The sequence below is a fragment of the Mytilus trossulus genome, chromosome 12 (assembly GCF_036588685.1).
Source record: "Mytilus trossulus isolate FHL-02 chromosome 12, PNRI_Mtr1.1.1.hap1, whole genome shotgun sequence".
Taxonomy (NCBI): Eukaryota; Metazoa; Mollusca; class Bivalvia; order Mytilida; family Mytilidae; genus Mytilus; species Mytilus trossulus.
This window is the reverse complement of record NC_086384.1, coordinates 32,461,516-32,480,817: the sequence shown is the minus strand read 5'-3', so window position 1 is coordinate 32,480,817 and position 19,302 is coordinate 32,461,516. Positions and strand designations below refer to the sequence as shown.

Genomic DNA, 19,302 nt, shown 5'->3' with positions numbered 1-19,302 from the left:
CTAAAATTTAACTAAAATGCTAAAATTGTGAAGATTTCAGTAATTTAGCATGACTTAATGATGCTAGTACCCGATATATGTGCATTGTATTGTCAAAAACAGCCAATACTTATGGAGGAGAAGCATTCTACTTTCCAAAAGATAAATAAAAGATTACATTTTAACAATTTTGTAAAACTGCTATATTTTGGTGCCAAAAAGGGGTCGTACTGAACCTATACTCCTTTGCAATTTGCTTTTTTGATGGCTCTGATTAAAATATCTTAATTCAATAGAAATATCCTATTTTGCCGGCTTGAGTTTTAAGATATTTTAATCAGTGCCGGCAAAATAGCCACTACCAATTTTTTCCATGCTGAAAACTGACTGGGTTGGAGAACAGCAATAATAATACTGTTAGGCGCATGTTAGCATTTGTTGCCATGGATTTATAGACTATATCCCATCTTTTTCATCATATTGATTTCAATCTTTTTTGAATGAAGATGAAATACAATGAAAATATAGCTTGTAAAATTTCACTTAATTATGTATCTATGTTATTATTTGATTCAAATCAACCATGTTAATTTTCTTATTTACAGATTGCCAAAAGAGGGTGAAAGAAACATACTTATTACCAGTGAACTGCCATATGTAAACAATGTGCCACATCTAATAGGTAATATTATTGGTTGTGTACTTAGTGCTGATGTCTTCTCTAGGTATGTTAAATTGTTGATCGGGAATATTTTCAACAATGTCTTATATGAACAGGGTACTGTACTGCCATCCATAAATACCTACAGGGGATGATATAGCTTTCAACAAATATTTCATAATTACAGGGGACTGCTTTGCATTCAACAAATACCTTTTATCTACAGGGGACTGTACAGCTTTCAACAAAAAGTTGTATTCAATAGTGACGTATTCAACTCCCAACAAAAACCTTGATATCTACAGGGACTATACAGTCATCAAAGAAAAACTTGGACATATATAGGGAAATGTACAGCTTTTAACAAAAATAAGATGTCAATGAGGGACTTTACAGCCTTAAAAAGATGAAATATACAGGGGACTATGACTTATAACACAAAGTTGATATATACAGAAGACTGTACAGCCATTGACAAACTAATTACAAACAAAAAGGACTATTGTATGAATTATAGACTCACAACCTGGGAATAGTACTTCTATCTTGAGCTTAAGTCATATTCCACAACTATGATGGTATTTGCTAGATTTTGTCAGTGTTTTACCTTTAAAGAAAGATTTTTTTTTCTGTTAGCCTGTATGCAACTTTTAATTATGTGGCTGATTCTACTGTATTATTTCTTCCTGTTATAGATATTGTAGACAGAGAGGATATAACTGTTTATATGTCTGTGGTACAGATGAATATGGGACTGCTACAGAAACTAAGGCCATTGAGGAAAAGCTGACGCCACAACAGATCTGTGATAAATATAACAAGTTACATACAGAAATTTATGATTGGTTCAATTTTGATTGTGACTTTTTTGGCAGGACAACAATCAAAGAACAGACAAGGTAACATTGACGGGACGTTTCATTTGTAATTATACATCTTGCAGGTCCAAATAGAAGCTCAGATATGTTTCAGATCTATCTTGAAGATACATTATCATAAAAATAGAAGTTCATTCTAGCGCTTGGGACAATGTCACATTGATCTGATGTTTCACACATAATAGAAGCAAATTTTTGAATAAGTTCTATCTCTTACACAGAAAATCATAAAAATAGAAGCATTTGGTCATCCTATTTGATACCTGATAATATAAGTGTCACATGGCAAAAGCACCTTTAGGTAGCAAAAACTTTTGCTGTCCTTTTACGCCAAAAAATGAAAATAACACTTTATGAATGTTAGACGTCCAAATCATGATTATGGATTTACCTACATCAGCAATGCTTAAAGCCAAATGTTTTGAAAGCCGCAGGTATATAAGAACTAACCAGGTTTTAATTTTTGTCGAGCCTGCAACGTAACTTTAGTTGCAGAAAGCTCGACATAGGGATACTGATCCGGCGGCGGTGGCGTTATCTTACTTCTTAAAAGGTTAATATTTTAGAAGGTGGAAGACCTGGATGCTTCATACTTTGTATATGGATGCCTCATGTTACAAATTTTCCGTCAGTCACATGTCCAATGTCTTTGACCTCATTTTCATTGTTCAGTGACTACTTGAAAAAAAAGTTACAATTTTTTGTAATGTTAAATTCTCTCTTATTAGAAGTAATAGGATAACTATATTTGGTATGTGCGTACCTTGCAAGGTCCTCATGCCCGTCAGACAGTTTTCACTCGACCTCGACCTCATTTCATGGATCAGTGAACAAGGTTAAGTTTTGATGGTCAAGTCCATATCTCAGATACTATAAGCAATAGGTCTAGTATATTTGGTGTATGGATGGACTGTAAGGTGTACATGTCCAACTGGCAGGTGTCATCTGACCTTGACCTCATTTTCATGGTTCAGTGGTTATAGTTACGTTTTTGTGTTTTGGTCGGTTTTTCTTATACTGTATGCAATTGGTCTACTGTATTTCGTGTATGGAATAATTGTAAGGTGTACATGTCTGGCTGGTAGGTGTCATCTGACCTTGACCTCATTTTCATGGTTCAGTGGCCATAGTTAAGTTTTTGTGTTATGGTCTTTTTTTCTAATACTATATGCAATAGGTGAACTATATTTGGTGTATGGAAATATTTTATGATCTATATGTCAGTCGCGCAGGTTTTATTAGATCTTGACCTCATTTTCACATTGCTCAGTGTTAAAATTTTGTGTTTTTGTCTGTTTTTCTTAAACTATAAGCAATAGGTCAACTATATTTGTTGTAAGGAAGAATTATTAGCTGTACATGTCTGCCTGGCATGGTTCATCTGACCTTGAACTCATTTGCATGGTTCATTGGTCAATGTTTAATTTTCTTGGTTAATGTTATTTTTATGTGACAGGTGTAATAAAGCTTTATATTTAGGACTATCAACATAATATCAATGATTAGTAAAGAAGGCGAGACATTTCAGCGTGTGCACTCTTGTTTATCTTTCTAAGTTATAAAAAAATAAGTAACTGAAACATCCAGTTTTTGGAAAGTTTGCTATAGCTTGCTATAGCAATAAACTTTCTTAAGGCATCGGCCTTAACTTCCGGTGAGACAGACTATCTTACTTTAGGATGTGTGTCCTAGCTTGAAGATAATGTAGTACTGGTGTTTGAAAACTAATAATAGAAAGATGCTTTTGAAACTTTGAGCTCTTCTATTTTGATAGCATACAGCTTGAATTAAAATGTACTGAATTTTCATCGTTTAATCAAATAATTAAACTTCGTTTTGAAAATGGCAACCACAAATATTACTACGAAACGAGACGGCAGTTTCTAGGTTATGCTTTTATCGGTATTCTTCAGACATGCGTCAAATCCATATATGTGTGCCTCCAAACAGGAGTACTATAATCCCGGTTTCAAAGGTTTCCTACCTCCCTGCGGTTGAAGAGAAAATTAATACCGTGTTTATATATTTCATGAATGAAGATTTTTCAATGCTGACAACGATTTTTACAAATGTTTAATAAACATGTAAAAGCCAGAGAGAATCGAAAGTATCATGGTATTTCATCTCGCCCCACAACAAACTCGGCCTTTTACATATTCTGCATTAGAAAATTTGACTATAACAAAATTCGTACTTATACTACTTGCAATTAAGTTTCCTACACAAAGTTTTAGCTCAGTTCTTATTATTTTTCTTCTTGTGGTCTATTTAGGTGTATTTTCAGGGGCCAATAGAAGGGATGAATTAACTATAGAACCCTTTGGGATTTTTTTTTTTTAATTTTCAAATGACTATAACTTGAAAACAGTAAGTGACAGACACACATGGTTTTCAGTAATGATCACAGGACCATAAATCAAATTAAATTTTGGTTGAGTTCATGGGGTCACCCCACCCAACCCCTCATGTTTAAGAAATGAAAAACAGTCAAGATCCCCACCCCTAAACCATATATATTCTTATACGGTACAATAAAACAAATCAATTGAAATAAAAGGAGAGTCCCCTGGGGTCACTCGCACCCCCTTGTTGTTTGAGAACTTGTTAACAGTTGAGATCCCCACCCATAAACCATATTATATATTTTTGTATGGGACAATGGAATAAATAAAATGAAATATAGAGGACTTCCAGAGGGTCAGTCACCCCACCCCTTTCTTTTTGAAAACTTGTAAACGGTCGAGATCCCCACCCCTAAACCATATATATTTTTGTATGTGGCAACAAAACAAATCAAATGAAATAAAGTGGGAGTCCCTTTGGGTCAGCCCCACCCCCTCATGTTTGAGAACTTGGAAATGGTCGAGATCCCCACCCCCTAAACCATATATATTGTACTGGATAATAAAACAAATCAAATGAAATAGAAGGCGAGTTTTCAGGGGTCACTCCCACCCCCTTGTTGTACGAGAACTTGTAAACGGTTGCGATCTCCACCCATAAACCATCTATATTTTTGTGTGGGACAATCAAATAAATCAAATGAAATATAGAAGAAGTCCACAGGGGTGACCCCCCCTTCTTTTTGAAAACTTGTAAACGGTTGAGATCCCCACCCTAAACCATATATATTCTTTTATGGGGCAACAAAACAAATCAAATGAAATATAGTGGGAGTCCCTCTGGGTCATCCCCACCCCCTCATGTTTGAGAACTTGTTAACGATTGAGATCCCCACCCCTTAACCATATATATTCTTGTAGTGGACAATTAAACGAATAAAATGAAATATAAGGAGAGTCCCTCGGTGTCACCCCACCCCATCCTGTTTTGAGAACTTGTAAACAATCAAGATCCACCCCTTCTTTTCGAAACTTGAAAACTGTTGAAATCCAGACACTGAAATCACATATATTCTTGTACAGAATAATAAAACAAATCAGATGAAATAAAAGGCTAGTCACCTAGGGTCACTCTTACCCCTACCTCCTGCCTGTTCTAGAACTTGTAAACTTTCTAGATCCCCACCCCTAAATCATGAATATTACTGTACATGATTTCAAGAAGATTTGAATGACATACAGGTATAATACCTAGACGTCACTTGTGAATATCACTTTACTAGACCAGACCAATTTGTATTGGACTTTGCCCAATGTCAGGCGACCGAGGGAATGACTAATTTTGAGAGCTTTGTTTGGGCAGAGACTTCGTAGCAGCATCCTGTTACAATTACTTCTTGTATAAAGTTGTTGTTTTTTTAAGTAGGAAAAAAAGGTAACCACGCAATCTACACATTTACAATCTATTTGAAATATTACAATCTACGGTTGCAAATTTTCCACAGGTGCTATCCAGCATTTTGATTTTCTACAGTATAAACTATTGAATATGGACGTATAATTTTGATAACAAATTACTGATTCTGAGAAGCCATAGAGAAAGGTTGGAGATTTTTAAACCCATAAAATTAAAAAAAAACTATCAAGTCTATAAACTTTTAAAACTGTAATAAAACAACGATACTGGTCTGCTAAATATTGTGTTATGAAGTTGCTTTGTAAGTTTTTTTATTGAAACAATTATTGATAAAACAATACATTTTTTGTTTCAGTATAGCACAAGATATATTCTGGAAGTTATACAATCAAGGATTTATATTGAAAGACAGCATTGATCAACTTCATTGTACAGCTTGTGATAGGTAGGTTACTTTGGATTACTCATTATTTGTGAGATACCCATTTTTATGGATTTCAAGGGTAAAGGTTAACAATGATTGTTCAACTAATTACAAATTTTCTATAGGATTGAATTCAGACTTTGGTAAAACCATTAAAATCAAATATCAGCAAAAGTACAAAAACACTTATTATATTTTTTTAAATTAATTAGACTCTTTTGTAAATTTTCTAATGTATATTTTGATCTAAAAGCTGTCACACAAATACAGAAGACAATATTGTTCACGATGTTTCATATTTGTACAAAATTTTGCCTTTCATTTCGAATGAAAAGCTTGTCAGGATTTATATAAAAAAACTATTGATGAAGATGTTTTATATTTGTATGTTCTCTCTGGAAGATTTACACACGTTTGTTTCTGCTGTGGAAAATTAATTAATGCCGTAGATCTACGCAACCCGAAGTGTAAACTATGTAAAGCTACACCTGTCATCAAAAGTACACAACATGTATTCCTAGATTTACCTAAGGTAAAGCTATCTCAGTCATCAAAAGTACACAACATTTATTCTTAGATTTACCCAAGGTAAAGATACATCAGTCATCAAAAGTACACAACATGTATTCTTAGATTTACCCAAGGTAAAGATACCTTAGTCATCAAAAGTACACAACATTTATTCTAAGTATTACCCAAGGTAAATTAAAGCTATCTCAATCTTCAAAAGTACACAACATGTATTCCTAGATTTACCCAAGGTAAAGCTACATCAGTCATCAAAAGTACACAACATTTACAGGTTCTATAAACAGTTTCGTATAAAAAACTTGGGGTTATTCCTAATAACTTACTTATTATACTAAAAATAACCATGGAGGGAAACCCCTGTTTATTTACTCAATTGGTGAAAAAGTATCATGTTTTTTGTAGTTGATTGTAAAAATCAGTTAATCAGCTTTCAATTAAAACAGATTGAATGATTGAAATAATTTTGAAAATTATATTAAATATACATGTTTTGAGGGGAAACAACACTGTAAACATCCTGTTATTTGGCAAAGAAAATTGAAAACTTATTTACAGCCACTGTAGCTCTTTTCGGAGCAGGAGACTGTACCCTGAAACAAGATGTTTTTGAAAGGCCAGGTAAAACCCTATAAATTTCATACAGTTTTGATTATGAAAAATGTGCATGGATCATGTCTTCATGGCTGTGCACATGACCTGGTTTCAAGTTTTTTATGTTAATATTAGACCTTTTTTTCCCCATGTTCATTGGATGGAATGTTTTTAATATATTAAAAGTACGCATTATTTTTATTTCATTATAAACTAGAGAACATTCTGATTCCAGTGATATCTAGTTTTATACAAGTACCTTTATTAATCAGTCCACCACTAAGGGTCACTTATGCATGGTCCCTCAAAATGTGACGTCATAGAAAAAAACTTTTGATTGCACCCTTAGATTTACCCTAGGTAAAGCTATCTCAGTCATGAAAAGTACACAACATTTATTCTTAGATTTACCCAAGGTAAATTAAATCTATCTCAATCTTCAAAAGTACACAACATTTATACTTAGATTTACCCAAGGTAAAGCTATCTCGGTCATCTAAAGTACACAACATTTACTCTTAGATTTACTCAAGGTAAAGCTATCTCAGTCATGAAAAGTACACAACATTTATTCTTCGATTTACCCAAGGTAAATTAAAGCTATCTCAATCTTCAAAAGTACACAACATTTATTCTTAGATTTACCCAAGGTAAAGCTACATCTGTCATGAAAAGTACACAACATTTATTCTTAGATTAACCCACAATAAAACTGTCTCAGTTGACAAAAAGTACACAACATTTATTCTTAGATGTGCACAATGTAAAGCTATCTCAGTCATCAAAAGTACACAATATTTATTCTTAGATGTGCACAAGGTAAAGCTACATCAGAAATCAATCTACATACTGTAAACCAAACTTATATTTCTGAGATACTTTCTTTTGCGCTATGCCCTTTCTAGCTAACTTCACAGGGATTTATTTTCATGATAGTCTTATTTTTTTAGGAATTTATGTTAGGACATCTGGGTTTTACTAATTCCCGACAATTCACCTTCACTCTATTTTTCTTCTCGCTCAAGTAGTGAATAAAAAAAAAGTTGCTTGTGAAGATAAGTTAGTTTACATTATTCAGAATTCATTTGAATTTTACATATAATGAACAAGTCATTTTTAGGCAGTTAAGCTGCCTTATGCGAGCACCCTAGATTTGTGTTCTACCCAATAAATGCTGAAATATGTGCCATTGTTATTATCTAGCTGGATGTTATGTTATTTATAACTAATTGGACAGTTTTTTCATACTTTTAATTCTTGATTACAAAAAATATGACCAGAAAAACCTTAAATGATCGTCGATTTATCCAAAATTTTTGAGGTTGCACATAGGAAGAAGGGCATATTAGGAATCTTTATGTAGTTTATTATCCCCCGAGATTTTGGCTAAGCTGTCAAAGAACAAATGTATGAAATGTTTAAAAAATCTCTAAAGACAAGTAGTTTAGATTTCCCAAATGGCAAAAGTCGTAGGAATATTGTTTGTCGTCAATACGTAGTTAACTACGTCAGTAGTCTTAAAATAAGTTCCACTGTTCATGCTGTTGATGGCTATTTTAAATTAATAGACGAAATGTTTGTATCTTTTCAATTTAGAGGCAGGGGTTCAAATTAGCGGTTGTCCGAGGTCTGCAACCTTCCACTTTTGCAGTCGGACTTTCGACATGGTTACTAGCTACGCTCGACATGCCCGACTTGAGATAAATCTTGAGAGGAAATAAAAAAATAACTTTGCAAAGTCTCCTAATAAACGATCTCAAAACTTGTTTTTAGCATTATTATTCATGACAGCGATGTTCATTTTGTTCAACCGCTAGCTTTATACAGAAAATCGCCAACAAATAATGTGTAAATTCGAGTAAAATCGTATCTGACAAAAACAACATTGAAAACAAAAAGGCTGACATGAGAAGAAAATTACAATATCGGATCCGATTCTAGAAGCGGATATGGGTAATTCCGGGTTTTGGCGATCAACTTTTAAAAAAATCAGACAGATGACAAAATACATCTTTGCATGGTAAATAAATATAAACACAATTGAAAACCAAAAGATATATGTAAAAGAATGAAAAAACAGAAAATATTTTGTACTGAAATTTAAAATTACTTTTTGACAAATTTTAATGTCAAAAATCCAATACAATTTGAGTCTTTGTGACAGCTGGGAACAGTATATCTAACATGGTCCTGGTGACAGTATACATTTTCTTTATCAGTAATACATGTTGGTAAAGCAAGTTAGATGCTTTTAAAGAGTAAACATATTACTGCAATATCAATGGGTATTTTTTCCCCTCAATTTTGATGGGTCAGTTAAAGTAGCTGGAAGTTTCTTATTTTACACATATAGTGCAACTAGATTATATGATACCTGAATGTAAGCAAATCATATGATATGTATGTGGAGTCCTTTGGGGCACTCTACCCTCTCCTGTATGATAACTCTGAAACGGATGAGATCCCCACCTCTCAACCATATACATTCATGTATGGGACTATATAACTAATCAAATGAAATATAGGTGAAGTCCCTAGGGTCACCCACCACCTCCTGCTTTAGAACTTGGAAACAGTCGAGATCCCCACCCTCAACCATATTTATTCATGTATGGGACAATATAACAAATCAAATGAAATACAGGTGGAGTCCCTGGGGTCACCGCACCCCTCCTGTTTGGGAACTTTGAAACAGTCGAGATCCCCATCCCTAAACCATATTTATTCATATATGGGACAATATAATAAATCAAATAAAATATAGGGGGAGTCCCTGAAGGTCATCCCACCCCTCATGTTTGAGAACTTGAAAACGGTTGAGATCCCCACCCATAAACCATATATATTCATTAGGGATGTCAACGAGTACTCGAATACTCGGGTACTCGATCGGAAGGCCGAGTACTCGAGTACAGTTTTAGTACTCGGATACTCGTTTGCTAGTTATATATCTTGAGATATTTCTCTTCACATTTCTACTCACTTTAGTTCCGTTGAAATATCCCCTGCGTAATACTAAATAAAATTAATTAACAACATAAATATGTTTATCCTGAGGATACTACCTATTATAGTAGTTTCAGCAATGTCCTTTCCTTCCGAGGAAATGCATTCATGTACACTACTGGTAACAAAAAATAAAAAAGTCGAACAGTCTTTAGTTTGAAATTATTGACCATATCTTATTTCTAAACAAGAACAAAATCAAAGTGACCTGGGTGAACCCCATGAACCCCATGCAGCTGATTAGAGACATTTTCAACGGTGTTTGTACACGGATAAATACTTTCTTGGATTAATAATTAACTTATCACAAGCCGTAAAAACTTACCTTTGTTTGTTAATCAAGACATGTAAATTAATTTAATTACTCTGTATTTGAAACTTAACTATTGTTGTTTAATTTACAATTTAAAGATAGGCGAATTCCGACAGCGACATTCAGACCCAAAAAGATAAATTCAGGCAAACGATAGTGCAAAAAAGCATAACACAGAAAAAGTAAGACTGAGCAACACGAAAAAGCACTAGTAATTTGAAATCCAATATTGTTGTTGACAAATTAATGAACAAGTCGTATTATAATACCAACTCCTCAGGAACAGATGTAAAATATATTGTCTACTTTGTCGGACTTTATACGCAAATATTTTTTATTTTATTGAAAATTGGTTCAGGAACACGTACACAAACACTAATTGTTATTATGATAGGTTATTTGTAGAAACGGCGATCGGTAGTTCATTGTTTGACTGACACAAAAAAACAGAGGACCAAGCTATGTTTACAGTACGTTTGTTTTTCTTAATATGTTTATAAATGGTATAAATAACATAAATACTGCATCCAACTAAAATCTTAACTTTTCAATAGACGTTTAAGATTCTTCCGAGTACTCGCGAGTACCCGAGTATGACATTTCCGATCTTTTGACATCCCTAATATTCATGTATAGGACAATATAACAAATCAAATGAATTATAGGGGGAGTCCCTAGGGTCACTGCACCCTCCTGTTTGAGAACTTGGAATCAGTCGAGATCCTCACCCCTTAACCACATATACTCATGTATGGGACTAAATAACAAATCAAATAAATTATAGGGGGAGTCCCTGCGGTCACCCCACCCCTCCTGTTGTTTGAGAACTTGGAAACAGTCGAGATCCCCACCTTTAAATAAAACCATATATTTTCATGTATGGGACAAAAGAACTAATCAAATGAAATATAGAGAGAGTCCTTAGGGGCACCCTACCCAATCCTGTTTGATAACTTGGAAACAGATGAAATCCCCACCCCTCAACCATATATATTCATGTATTGGACAATATAACAAATTAAATGAAATATAGGGGAAGTCACTGGGGTTCCCCACCCCCTCCTGTTTGAAAACTTGATAACGGTCGAGATCCCCACCCCTAAACCATATATATTCATGTATGGGAAAATATAAAAAATCAAATGAAAAATAGGGGTAGTCCCTAGGGTCACCCCACACCCTCTTGTGTGTGTTTTGAGAACTTGTAAAAGATTGAGATACCAACTCCTAAACCATATTCATTCCTGTTTGTCATTTCAAAAAGATTGAATGACATACAAGGTCAATCTCATAGGCGTCACATATGCATATCACTTTGCTAGACCTAACACCTGTCAGTTTATTCCAAACTTAAACATCATGGACTTGGGGTGAAGGTGGGAGGCATTTACATTTACTATGGACAGGTGAGTCAGACCTCACCATTGATCCCTGTGGTAGTAAAAATTTGTCTGATTTGTGTCTCATAACTTTTGTACTGTAGATATATATATACGTTGCTATTGAAAATATTTATGTTTGCCTTGGTTTTTGGTTAACTGCCTACAGTGCTTACAGCGCTTTGATTCTTTTGGCTTTTAGCATAACAATTAAAAAAGGCAATTGATGTTTATATTTCATTGATTTCATTATACTGTATATATTTTTCAAAGGAAGTAAATATAGAATAAAGAAAAATTTGTTTTTGCCACTGACCTTGTTGAGGTAAAATAAATGTAAGCACAATTTAAACATAATTTTGCAACTACTGATAATTTATTACTTTTTGAAAAATAATAAGATCATCTTTTTTTTTTAGATTGAACCACAGCTGCATAAACATCTAGACAAAGTATTCAAATCAGGCACATGGACAAATAATGCCAAAGTAATTACAAGCTCTTGGATACGAGATGGACTAAAGCCCAGATGTATCATAAGAGATCTAAAATGGGGAACACAAGTACCATTGTCAGGGTACACTGATAAGGTAAATACTCCCCCTTGTTGTAATTGTTTTCTGTGGGTCTCATTAAGAGGATATGCAATGGTCTCCATTTGTCAATCCTTCTGTCTTAAGCTCATACATGTTCAGGGACCATTTGACTTAAAGCATTCATATGTGATCAACTATTTGTCAATGTGATGTTTTATCAGTTATATTTGACAATTTGTACAGGAGTTATTGAACTTTGCCCATTATTGTTTTAATATTGTAACAATAACACCTTTTATCATATACTTAGCATTAATATGATAGCTTTTGCATATGTGTAACGAACGGAAGTACACAAGCCATAATTACCCACCCAGGCTGATAACCCATATAAGCCCGGTCTGATAACCCATATCAGGGGCGTCTCGTGCAAAAACCCATAACAGTGCTTCTCGTGCAAGTTACTTCCGGTGTTTCCGGTATCGGTTGTTTATTTTTCCATTGTGACGTCAGATATTGATGACGTTAAAATTTACGGGACCTTTTGTTGGGATAGTTTAGTACTTGCTAACAAATGCCATTGGCAATTATGAATCATTTTATAGTACAACAAACATGGAGTAATAATGATCATGAAACTCTTCCAAATATTCAATGTTTCAAAATGCCTCTATAGGAAATGTAACCATACAATGTACATATATATGGAGGTAGTGATGCTGTTGGTTGACAATTATAGCATATTGGACTTATAACTTAACTTCTTTATAAAGTATTTGACTGTTTTAGTTGTTGCATTTGGGTGTTGTTTTTTTTGCCTTACATAAAACTATTGTCGGAAGTATATGATAAAGCGATTAATACATGGCCTTTTCCATATCAGCCTGGGTATCATCCCTCGACCCATATCAGCGCCTCGACTCCGTCTCGGGCTGATATGGGCGTCTCGGGATGATACCCAGGCTGATATGGAAAAGGCCATGTATTAATCTCTATCTAATGAAACTTCTTTAAGTCCATTTTACAGAAAGCTCTAATACTTGGTAGGATTGTTTGCCATCATGCATATGTGAAGTTGAACACATTGTACCACCATTTTTAGTAATATGACTGTCCATTTTTATGCCCCATTTATGGGCATTATGTTTTCTGTTCTGTGCATTCGTCTGTTGGTTCGTTCGTCTGTCCGTCCGTCGTCTGTCCGTTCGTCCCGTTTCAGGTTAAAGTTTTTGGTCCAGGTAGTTTTTGTTGAAGTTGAAGTCCGATCAACTTGAAACTTAGTAAACATGTTCCCTATGATATGATCTTTCTAGTTTTACTGCCAAATTAGTGGGGCATTTGTGTACTTGGTACACATTCTTGTTTCAAATATTGTGACACATCATCTATAATCAACCACCTGTTTACCTAATACTTGTTGAAGGGGTATCATTTGTTAGTGTTTTTGATGAAGTTGAAGTCCAATCAACTTGAATCTTAGTACAAATGTTCCCCGTGATATGATCTTTTTAATTTTAATGCCAAATTAGAGTTTTGACCCCAATTTCACGGTTCACTGAACATAGAAAATAATAATGCGAGTGGGGCATTCGTATACTATGGACACATTCTTTTTTTATGTATTTGAAAATAGTTATAAAAAGCTTTTGATAAAAAAAACTTTTTTTAAAACAGATGTTTTATGCATGAAGATTCCTACATACAGGTAAACATATATTTGACCTTTCACAGGAGTTTTATGTATAAGGATTCTTTCTTTTCACAGTTGCTGTATGTATGAAAAAGACCTATATGTATGTATAATTGTCCTTTTTGACAGGTGTTCTATGTATTGTTTGATGCACCCATTTGATATATTTCAATAACAGCCAATTACACAGAGCATTGGGAGCAATGGTGGAATAATCCAGACAAGGTAGTACTCTATAAAGTTAGAGGACCAGTCTATTCGTCTTTATGAGCCATGTATAAACCAGGAAATGAACTACCGCACAGTTTTAATACTGATGTCAGATAACTATCATTAAGAGATGGATATACTTTAATGAATGTAATGTTTCTAGATCTTCTTCATCAGAAAAAGTTGAAGACAAAAAACCTTGGAAGCTAAAATATAAATTCATTTGTGAGCAATCAAAACAAAAAGGACCAAATAGGAAGTCCAAAACCATTGAAGATTAGTTATTGTGATGGAATAGCAACATTCAGTACAAAATCAATTTATAAAATTAAGATTCAGCTCATTAATAATTGTTGAGCAAAGTGACAGAAAGCTTGACAAAGGGGACAGTGATCCGGCGACCTATATTATTGAATATGCATATTAAGATAAGAAATTATGATATTTTATTTTTGTATAATATATTTTGTATTTTATTCTTTGTTTTCAGGTTGATATTTATAATTTCTTTGGTAAAGACAATGTTCCATTCCATTCTGTCATATTCCCGTGTACAATGCTAGGAGCTAACGATAACTACACAGTTTTCAAACACATGATAGCAACAGGTAATTACACATGATAGCTATAGGTAGTTATACATGACTGAAACAGGTAATTATACCCCCGCTTTAAAAAAGGGGGTATACTGTTTTACCTCTGTCTGTCCTTCCGTCAGTCCGTCAGTCCGTCAGTCCGTCGATCCGTCAGTCAGTCCGTCCGTCCAATGAATATTCCGCTTTAAAAAAAGGGGGTATACTGTTTTACCTCTGTCTGTCCTTCCGTCAGTCCGTCAGTCTGTCCGTCAGTCCGTCCGTCCCATGAATATTTTTCGTCGCATTTTTCTCAGGAACTACAATACAAGGATTTCTGAAATTTGGTTTCAGGGTTTATCTAAGACAGCTATACCGTGTGATGCGTTTTCAGATTGATCACTCGACAACTTCCCGTTTACCGAACACTTGTATGATTTTACACATGATAGCCAAGTTGAAAATTTTCGTCACATTCTTCTCAGGAACTACAATACAAGGATTTCTGAAATTTGGTTTCAGGATTTATATAAGTCAGCTATACCGTGTGATGCGTTTTCAGATTCATCACTCGACAACTTCCTGTTTACCGAACACTTGCATATTTTTGCACTATTAATATTATCCACTTGCGGCGGGGGTATCATCAGTGAGCATTAGCTCGCAGTTTCACTTGTTATACTTGATAGCAACATGGAATTACACATGATAGCTACAGGTGAATACACATGATTGCTACAGGTAATTACACATGATAGCTATAGGTAATTACACTTGATAGCTACAGTTTGTTACACCTGATAGCTACAGGTAAATACACATGATAGCTACAGGTAATTACACCTGAGAGCTACAGATAATTACACCTGATAGCTACAGGTAATTACACATGACAGCTATAGGTAGTTACACATGATTGCTACAGGTAATTATACATGATAGCTACAGGTAAATACACATGATAACTACAGGTAATTACACATGATAGCTACAGGTAGTTGCTACTTTACTTAAAGGTGCCTCCTTATTCCAAAAGATTTGAAAGCCCTGTTCTATAATATTGAAAATCGTGCATTATAGATATAGAAAATCTGACAAAGGCAGAAATGTTCAGAAGGTCAAAATTTATATATAGCTTGTTGTTCAATTGACCAAATTGTTGGATAATTATTGTTTAAAGATGGCCTTGAAATGTGTAAAACCTTTAGGTGATAAATAATTATATTTCCTCTATAACTAGATGTAAAATTAACAGATAAGATTATGGAAAAAGTTTCAAACATTTGAAGGATAAGAATGAATCCAAAAGAAAATTAACAGATGAGGTTTTGAAAACAGTTTGTAACATATGAAGAATAAGATAAAGATGTAACAGGAGGGTCGGGCTTGGATTCTTCCGTCCCCTCTAGTTAGTTGTTTATGTCGTGTTAATAACTGAGATATTTGACCCTATACACCAAATATACTGATATCTATATAATGTGTTGACGATGGATGCCAAGTGAGATAATTAGACTATCTCAGTTCTTAAAGTTCTTCTCAGGGAACTGAGCTATGGCAATAGGATAAAAAGATAATAAAGATGTTTATATTTGTATTAAATAAACATGATGTAAAGCAACAAAAACAGTAAACAATATCAACAAATGTAAAATTGTCTAAAAGGTAAATTAAATTCAACAGTTTATAAGTTTAACAATAGTAAAATAATATTCTGAGTAGTATAACAATTACTTACATTTCAAGATAAATTTGAGTATTCGAGTAGACCTAAAGTTTTATAACCCGTTTTTGTTTTGACCTCTTATTTATAGCTTTTGGTTTATATTTAGAACTGTATTAAATACTTTAATATATTTTAAATTTTAAAGACTGTAAAAGAACACGCTGTGGTAGTATTTAGGAAAGGACTTCCCAAATTATAGAAATAACTTTTCTACATCTTTGGTCTATTACCTAGACAAACCTAGTGTCAGTAAAAACTGAATACTATATTAATTGTGAGCCTTACATTAGCTACTGGTCTGAAGACAAACCATAATTTGAACTTAAATGATATGTATAAATTAATTATTTACGATACAAAGGTAACATATATTTTTCCTTCTTCAAAAATATTTATTTATACTCCGAATTTTTCCAAGATAATTAAAGGCTATTTATAAAAAGTGATAACCTATAAAGATCATATATTACAACTTTAATTTACTTAAATATTAAACTAATAACAAAATTAAATAAGGACAAGGGAGATAACTATTCTTTATCTTATAGCAAAATTGTTACATTCCTCCCCCCTAAGAATCAATTTATATGAAAAATATACATTATTCTTGATAAACATATATATTTAATTTTCAACAATTTAGCTAATATTTAAACATGTGAAATTTAATAAATGCATATAATTAACAACTTTCCTTATATCTTTATATATTAAAACTGCAAATAAATTACAAAATGTCCAAATTAATAATTATAATGAGTTTATTAAAATCCTTCAAATGCTGGAGTAGGTATATAGCATCTTCTCCCTAAGTTCCGTTGACAGAAGAAGTATAATGATGAACGTGTTCGGCGGAGTCCGTGCTTGCAGTACATGCCTATGGTTTTGATAACAGGGGTTTCACACCCCTTTTCTTCTTACGGCATCCTTTCAACCGGCCAATACTCTGAAATTTCTTCTTCCGAGGGTATAACCAAGATTGCCACTGAAATTTTAGACCTACTGAAAAAGTTAAAATACAGTATTAAACATTATAAAAATTTCTTTTGAGGTAATTTTCCCTTAGGATTTATAAATCTTTTATTAGTACATGAAATAGAATTAACTGTTGCAGTACGTTCTGCCGCAATATCTTTTTCTAAAAGGTATCACGTTCAAAAATGTCGGCCTTTTTGTTTCTATATTGAATTACATGTGTGTATGTATGTATGTGTGTACGTGTATGTGTATCGATATGTCTAAAATATATTTATATACAGAATAAATAACTCAAGCCAACTTAGGTACCGGTACTCATTTGTGTATTTCACATTATTCCCAAGTCCTGTATTTTGCTGACTGAATTAAATATTTTGTCATATGTTGCCAACAATATGAACATTCAATCTAAGAAGACATGAAATAAACTGGTAACCCCTAATAAATCTTCGGAAGTTCCATTTAAGTTAAAATATAACATTTATTCAGTGCTCCTTTTTTTTTATTATTATTTAATTCGTAATCATGCATGATTTTCTTTATTATTTATTATTTATTTATTATAATCTCTTGCTAAACCATACACCCCTACTATAAATTTCGGAAGTGATGTTTACATCAACAATTTGATATCTAGCTTTTGATATATAATATTAATTTTAAACATATTCCATAGCAACATACGTTTATTATGTTTTATTTTAATCTCATTCATTTTCGGAAGCTAAATTATAACCCCTACTATAAAATGCATTTAGATCACAGATCTACACACACGTACTAACACTTATTTGACACCTATTGTTTTTTATTTTTTTATTTCTGATAACAAATACGCTACTCATTCATTTCCTAACTATTAACTTATTTGTTCTTTTGCTACCCTTCTTTGAAACTACATATCTTTATGTAACTGATTAATCTGCTCCTTCCTATTTTAAATTTACATAGACAAAAAAAACATTTCTGAATCCAAATATTTACAACATAATCATTTTATTTATACCGAAAATCTATAAATTCAGTTTCTAGTATTTATTCTACAGAATGTATGTTATCTTCGCAGTCAGTCAAATCAAAGATTTGGTACTAAAATCGTATTCCCAAACTTTCAGACTCTACTACATGAAGTTAACAATAATAAGATATGATAAAATATAGAATTAATAAACGCTATGTACAACTGTAATTATTTATGGGGAGTATTTTAAGGTCTGTTTAAATGCACGACCACAACGTGTTCTTTTGCAAAATCGCCTTCTACTAATCTACGGGGTTTTACACCCCGATCATAGTTTTCTTTTTTCGCTCTCTCTTTTTTTTTCTCTATTCAGTCCAGATGTTTGTCTCGGAGACCTATAAGCTGATTTGCTTTGCGAGTTTTCGGTACCGTAGAGTTCTCTTTGAATAGTCGACAAGTCATTTACTAACTTTTGATTATATTCTGGAGACCCTTTTTCATTGTCATTTTTCGAATTAACATATAACTCTCTTGTTTCGGTTACGCCAAGCATACCCTCTTCAAGACTAGTACTGTCTTTATATTTCAAAATAAGGCTATGTAAATAGTCAGAATCTCCTTTTTAATCTGTGTTAGCCGACAATCAGCCAGTTGCACCTATATCTTGTTTAGAAGACATTTAAAATGTTTCTTTGTTTTACTTAATTTAAATTTTATTTTGTTTAATACCTTTTAAATACTGCCAAGGTTTCAACTCAGTTCCCCACATTGGCCACCAAATTTTGTAACAGGAGGGTCGGGCTTGGATTCTTCCGTCCCCTCTAGTTAGTTGTTTATGTCGTGTTAATAACTGAGATATTTGACCCTATACACCAAATATACTGATATCTATATAATGTGTTGACGATGGATGCCAAGTGAGATAATTAGACTATCTCAGTTCTTAAAGTTCTTCTCAGGGAACTGAGCTATGGCAATAGGATAAAAAGATAATAAAGATGTTTATATTTGTATTAAATAAACATGATGTAAAGCAACAAAAACAGTAAACAATATCAACAAATGTAAAATTGTCTAAAAGGTAAATTAAATTCAACAGTTTATAAGT

The 19,302-nt window shown here is 33.2% G+C and overlaps 1 pseudogene; it reads left to right on the top strand.

Moving 5' to 3' along the window:
- LOC134692372 (methionine--tRNA ligase, cytoplasmic-like) overlaps window positions 1-19,302 on the top strand; it is a 147,514-nt pseudogene that overhangs the window by 12,322 nt on the left and 115,890 nt on the right.